General features: G+C 37.6%; 1 long non-coding RNA gene across 1 annotated transcript; it reads right to left on the reverse strand.

Annotated features, from left to right (window-relative positions):
* Positions 1-798: 798 nt before the first annotated feature.
* Positions 799-5,952, reverse strand: LOC139435030 (uncharacterized). The gene is made up of 2 exons (XR_011644312.1): positions 5,661-5,952; positions 799-1,263 (listed from the first exon to the last, which is right to left on the reverse strand). It is a non-coding gene; the product is annotated as an uncharacterized lncRNA (long non-coding RNA).
* Between the last annotated feature and the right edge of the window lie 719 nt (positions 5,953-6,671).

Below are 6,671 nucleotides of genomic sequence, written 5' to 3' on the forward strand. Positions count from 1 at the left end.
CAAGTAGTTCCACATGAAACATAAAAACATAAACAGAACAACAACAGGACATCATACAGCATCATTTACATAATTTTCCACATAATCAGGTACCAATAGCTTCCGATTGAGTAGCATCCAACCGAGCTTTAAAAGCATTTAGTGGCACCAGATTGTTCAGCAAAACAACAACAAAACAACACATGTATAAAAGGACAAGTGCAACACCCTCACCTGAGTCCTACTGGAGAAGGAGGTGGAAAGCGACGCATAATAATAATAATAATAATATCATATCACAAATATTTACCAATGCAGGACCAGAGTACATAGACATATTCACATTCTGCTTCATATAGTCCCGTTTTACTTGATTTATTATTGGCTTATCATTCAATTGTAGGCTGTTTTACAGATGCATGGTGTCCATAAACTACATGTCCCACAATGCATCTCGTTCTGTGACTTGCGATCTTTGATTAATAAGTGATGACGGGGGTTTCTTAATCTCATACATGTATGGGATTGGGTAATCATAACAGATACATGTGAGTGCATGTGCCTACATACAGTATGTTTGCGTCAATGCCTAATATATGAATAAATAACTATGTGTTGTTTTAGATAATTGTACAATTGTTGTTCACTTTCCCTCCACTTTCTTGCTTTCAGAGTTATTTTTGAAGTTATTCCTAAAACCAATAGTAATCAAAAGCAGAGGTAATTATGTGTATGAGTAGGTATACTTAATGTACAGCCTGCATGCGTTGAAATTAAGTTTGACAGCCCTGATCCAAAGAATACACAATTGAAACAGAATTACTACTGATATATTTAATCTCATAGTCATAGTAACTGACAATGTTGGCATTACATTTCTATCTTTTCCGTTTAGATTCTTCAATTTCAGTTTGACTAATATGTGTGAGGATGCTGGTGTTTCATGCAGAACACATGCAGTATAAGCACACTCCTGGGTCCTGCACATGTCACCAGATAGCACAGCGATGCAGATTGGAGCGGAGACACATGAATTATGAAGCGCTGAGTTACGGCGCAATGTTCCCACACATCTCTGGGTCACCAGTTGAACACCCTGTAGGGCATTAGGAACAATGGGAGTGGCGTTCACACTGGCTGTTAATCCTGTGAGCAAGTGGACAGGGAAACATTGTTCTGAGAGCTTTTCGATTTGTACATTTCTATTATGTATTCTGCTCATCTGCTCCGGTCATAAAGCAGTTGCCGCATGCACCCTCTTACAGGATGCCACTTCATCACAGGCTGAAACAAAAGACAAAGTGTGCATCAAAATAACGCTACCTTACTTATATGTTGGACCCTTTCATGCTGTTCGGGTTGAATTGCCCTGGGACATGATTGGGGTTCAAACAGCAATACAGAAATAAAAAAACAAAATGTACAATTCCTTAGAAACATTGTCTTCGTCTCAACTCCCAACAATATAGATAACATAATAAACATTAGCAAATATTCTCTCCTAGATCACATTTAGTCATATATTTTTTTAGAATTTAGTAATGATTTATGTTAATAATGTCTACTTTATTAAAGAGTTTGCATATCTATTATTATCTAGAAACATTTAAATGAGAAATGTATTTAAGGTATAACACATTTAACTGATTTTCATTGTATCAAGGATATACATGTGTTGGGGCATTTTAGCATCTGCATATATTATATGTTTTTAATTGCCATGTTCTTTTACAGAAAATAATCCAAGGCCGTGGAGTAGTGTCGACACATTGTAATCGAGGTTGCAGAACAAGAATAAAAGAAGATAATATGCAAATAGAAGTTGGTTATATTTCCGTCACTGAAGGAAGAAGCTTGGCCTGTTGAAATCATTTGTAACATCACAATTGCAACATCTGGGTACATTTTTTGCATTATTTCTCAAGGCCAGATTTTGCTGATTCAATGTATGAATAGACTACAGTGTGCAAGATCATTGTAAAATCAACTCTGGACTTTACATATATTGCATGCTGCATTTTAAAAGACAAAAAACAACCAGAAGTTTTGCAGTAAATATCAGCTGTGTCAACTGGGGGGATGAAATCATTTATGGCTTGGTCCAGACTCCCAAAAATGTAAAAAGTCTCATGAGTCATCCACCTAGTGTGTACACATACTAAGTTTGTGTTCAAGGACTTTGCAAAAAGTCTAAATTCTCAAGAAAAAAGCAAACAATGTATTCATTGTCCCATCTTCGATTAAAACGACGTCATGCGTCAGTCAGTTTTTAACTTAATTTTCATAGTTATTTAGATGTTTTTTTTCTCCTTTCTTTTTTTCTAAGAACACAGCAGCCTTTTAGAAAATAAACAAGTGGCAAATACATCTTCAATGTAAGAACATTAAATCCATAATTTAACTATCCCCGTAGGGAAAAAAGAAAAAACACTCACGCACAATATCAAGCACATTTTTTAAAAACAATATAAAATGTAATTCATTGGGTGGCTCATGTTGCCTAAAAGTGAACCGACTGTAGGACACTGATATCGGCAGTAAAAACATGTCGCGAGGCATTAGACTTCCCTCGTTAAGCACAAAACTCATTATGGCACGCCTCGCTCCCCTGCTGAAAGAAAGACTGAGCATATCCTTCCATTTGGAGGAGAAAAAAAAACAGTAGTTAGCCTTTTCTATCTGTTTTTCCCAGAAAGGTTTGGTTGTCTGGGACACATGTGTGGAGGGAGATAAAGCCAAGAAGGGTTAGTAATACGGCACGGCTATTTAAGAAGCTGTAATGATATTCATTAATTTATATTCATTTAAACTTCCATCTGGAAAGAGAGGGACGGGGAGAAATGAGAGAAATGGTTGGATATAAGATTCAGAAGACCGGGATATGGAAGTTTCAGTCGGGGGTCAGAGAGTTAAGCCGGAGTCACAGAACTCAAACAAGAAAAGAAAATGCTGAGAGGGGAGGCAATCAAATGTGTTCTCTCTGCAGAGGAGTTTTTGGAAGTTCTGTTGGGGGAAAATGATTGTATACGCCGCTCAGCGTTAAAGACGTTACATCAGAAGGCATTGGCAAAGTGCATGTATTGTGTGGAGATAAAATAACAGTACTTCACATTCAATCAAAAATGTATGGATTTCACTTTTTATCTATTTTACTGTCGGACTGAAACACATTTCTATGTATGTATGCCCAGAACTCAAATTCTTTACAGCCAGACATTTCACCCCGGAGCGATATGGGTATGAATTGCACATCGAGGGTACAGGCTGTGAATGCGGTGTGTGTTTGTCCCAATGTGCTGATATCTGGTGTCTTCGGTGAGGTGTTTCAGCGTTAAGCGGAAACACTGTGTTAAAGAGGAAATGCTATGCTCATGTTCAGGTTCATATTTGTATTTTGTTCCTCTACTGTGACATGTGTCCATGCTTTAATGTTCAAAAAGCTCTTTTCACCCTCTGTCTGAAACCAGAGCCCAGTCTGCTCTGATTGGTTTGCTGGCCGGCTCTGTTGTGATCAACGGCTTAGTTATGTCCCACCCCTTAGCCTGTCACATTAAATGTGTTGGAGCGCTAGCTAATAGAAGCGTGAGTGTTACATGGTGATGTCACTATGTCCCGGAAGTAAACAGAGGAGTCCAGTGGAGGCCTTTCAGGTTAGTGGGAGAGAACATTTTGGATTGTAGCCATTGCAAACCATTTACATGCACACAAACCTATATAACACACTACAGGAAAGAGAAAACACCAACAAGTACAATAGGGCCTCTTTAAAGGTCCCAAACATGTCATCCAAGAGCAAGAACCACAACAGGAAGAGTTGTAATACCCTTTAACCTGATGTGATGGAAGGGTTTGGGCGGCAGCTGTTTTGGAGTCAGTGCCCAACATTCCTCTAAATCTTTCTCCATCATAACTATAAAACATCTTCTTTGATATTCCTACTGCCTGACAAGTGTGTCCTTGATGCATGAGGCAGTTAAAGTAAAGCACACAGAGGCACTTATCTCGGTCCAGCATGGTCAAACAAATCTAAAACTTTATTACCTTTATGGAACATCTTTTAGATGTCATCATTCAGATTCTCGAGGCACATATATTGCAACACGTCAAATAGTCATTTTGGAAAGTCCGTTTTAAAGTGTGTTTAAATATTGTGCAGCCATAACCCTAACTCCTTTGCAGGATTATAGCAACACATGTAACTGGGACAAGAAGAAAATGATATGTGCAAAAATAATACGTTGTTACTTACACCAAGAATAATCATGATAGATCAGCATTGATCCAAAATAGACATCATTGAAGATAGTGGTTACTTATTGATTACATGTATAGTTTCCTTTCAAGATGTTTTGGCAAGATTGCAAAAGGAATAGGTAATTATAAATGTAAGTAAGAATAACTTGCATAATGATTTAAAGGACAATCGTTGATCAAGTAAGGGGTGGGAATTAATAAGCATTTGCTTCCTCCTACTCCCTTTCGGACACATATGATTTTTTATTATTATTAATATGAAGACTTTTTTTGTATCATGAATGTGGATAAATACTGTATTTTAACAAAACGGTATTCTGTTTTTTCACATTTGTTATTTTTTATTTGTTATGTTAAAAAAAAAAAATACAAAAAAAAAAAATGCAAATAATTGAAAATTCTTTTTCAAAAGCGTTAGAAATATTGAGATATATGTTAATCGTACAATATACGAGAAAATACTGTCTTTTGTTCGTGTGCCCCCCCGCACATCCCCAATAAGAAATCCCAATGTAACCCCTGCTTAAAGTTATTACCTGAAATGATCATGTTACCATTGAAATGCACTTTTTCACTCTTAGGTCTGAAGATCATGTTTCATATGGGAAATAATATAGGGGTTCAAGATATTAAGTATTGTGGAACAAGACCATCTTTCATTTATTATAAAAAGGAGAATCGCTCGTAAATAGGGTTGGGTATCGTTTGAATTTCCACGATTCCGATTCCGATTCCGATTCTACTTTTCGATTCCGGTTCTTAACGGTTCTCGATTCCGATTCTTTGAGGGGCAGGGTAAAAAAATGATACATGCTTCTTCCACCAAAAAAATTACATTTATTCGAGAAACTTTTACACAGGTTAGTTTAAAGTAATATTCACATTAATCAGTCTGTTTATATTCACTGCTATGTAACTTTAACCTGAGAACCCCTGAAGCTACAACAGTTCAACTTTTAAAAACAGTTCTTGTTGAGAAAAACAAGCATATCTGCCTTCTCAGGCATACCGGGAAGAAATGTTTGAACATTTTGAAGTAAAATGCTTCAATCTGGTGCACACGCAGAATTACTAGAGACTAGATCTAGGGGGTACAACTCCAAACACCCATATGAAAAAGATCGGTTTACATTTTAATAATTAAATAACAAATAGCCTACATGTAATGCATTTTATTTTTGTTGTTCATTCATATCTTATTTTACTATTTTATTTATGCATATTTTTTTATCTCTCCAGTTTAAAACGATATGTCTGGTTTACTGTCCTATAGTATACATTGGAATGATTTCAAACCTGTTTTATCCCAATAATTATAAAGGAGAGCCTTGGAAATATGTGTTTACATAAATTGTGATCAAAACGTTTGAGACCCACTGAGATAACTTAGACTAAAGTAAACTATCTAAACACTGAGAGTCCTTTACCTCACTGAGCTGAAGTTATCAGCCTCTCAGTCTGACTGGAGAGGACTCTCCCTCCACATCATTGTAGAAACATCTTCTTCTTCTTCCGTAAGAGCAGCTAGCACCAGATGCTAATAACAACAGCGCCGGTTCCAGTGCACCCTCGTGAGCTGCGGTTGCCAGATAAGCCAACATCCCCCATTTTCATCACTTGCAGCGCCCAACGTACAGGGCAAATGAAAAGTGTAACCGGGATGAAAAGGGTGTTACATTTACTTAATTATGAATGTTGTTACATCAAGGCCGAAAATTAGGATGAGCACCAACGGTCCAAACATTTATTTTTTCTCCCAGAGCTGTCAGCGCAGCGCCTCCACAGATCTGGCGCCCTAGGCGAACATTTATAATGCCAGTGCGACAGGCCGGCCCTGGTCTCAGGTTACACTGTAGGAAATGTAGATACAACGCTACATTTCCCGCCCCGCTGCAGTAATGCAGTAGGCTACGGAGAGCGGCGAGAAACATTTCCTCAGGAATCGAAAAGCGGAACCGAAATTCACATTTCTAAATGATACCGTTGGAATCGAAATGTTGGAACCGGTTCCGAACCGGAACCGGTTCTCGGTACCCAACCCTACTCGTAAACCAGTTTGCAAATCCCAGGCTGGAGTAAAGTCCTCGAGTTTGAATTCGCTCTGAAAACGAGATGGACATTTCTCAACAGGGAAGCATTTAATAAGCCAGTTGGAAGATCAGTGGGAGTTCAAAAACGGTTGATAAAAAATGTGATATCTGGAAAGGTGCTTAAGCCGGAGAGTAAAGTTCAGGTGTTTGTCGAGGAATGTGGATATTGAAAGATTTCATTTGCACTTATTTAGTGTTGAAGTGTCGTCTTGTTCATTTCAAAATATAGTGTTCTTAGTATTATGTTATCAAGGATACTTATATTTCAATAAAACACACGTAGAAAGAAATACAATGTGCAAAGCAGCAAAAGACCTGTTTTATGAGGCAGGTTTATTTATATGGCAC

This window comes from Pseudochaenichthys georgianus, chromosome 13 (assembly GCF_902827115.2).
Source record: "Pseudochaenichthys georgianus chromosome 13, fPseGeo1.2, whole genome shotgun sequence".
Classification (NCBI taxonomy): domain Eukaryota; kingdom Metazoa; phylum Chordata; class Actinopteri; order Perciformes; family Channichthyidae; genus Pseudochaenichthys; species Pseudochaenichthys georgianus.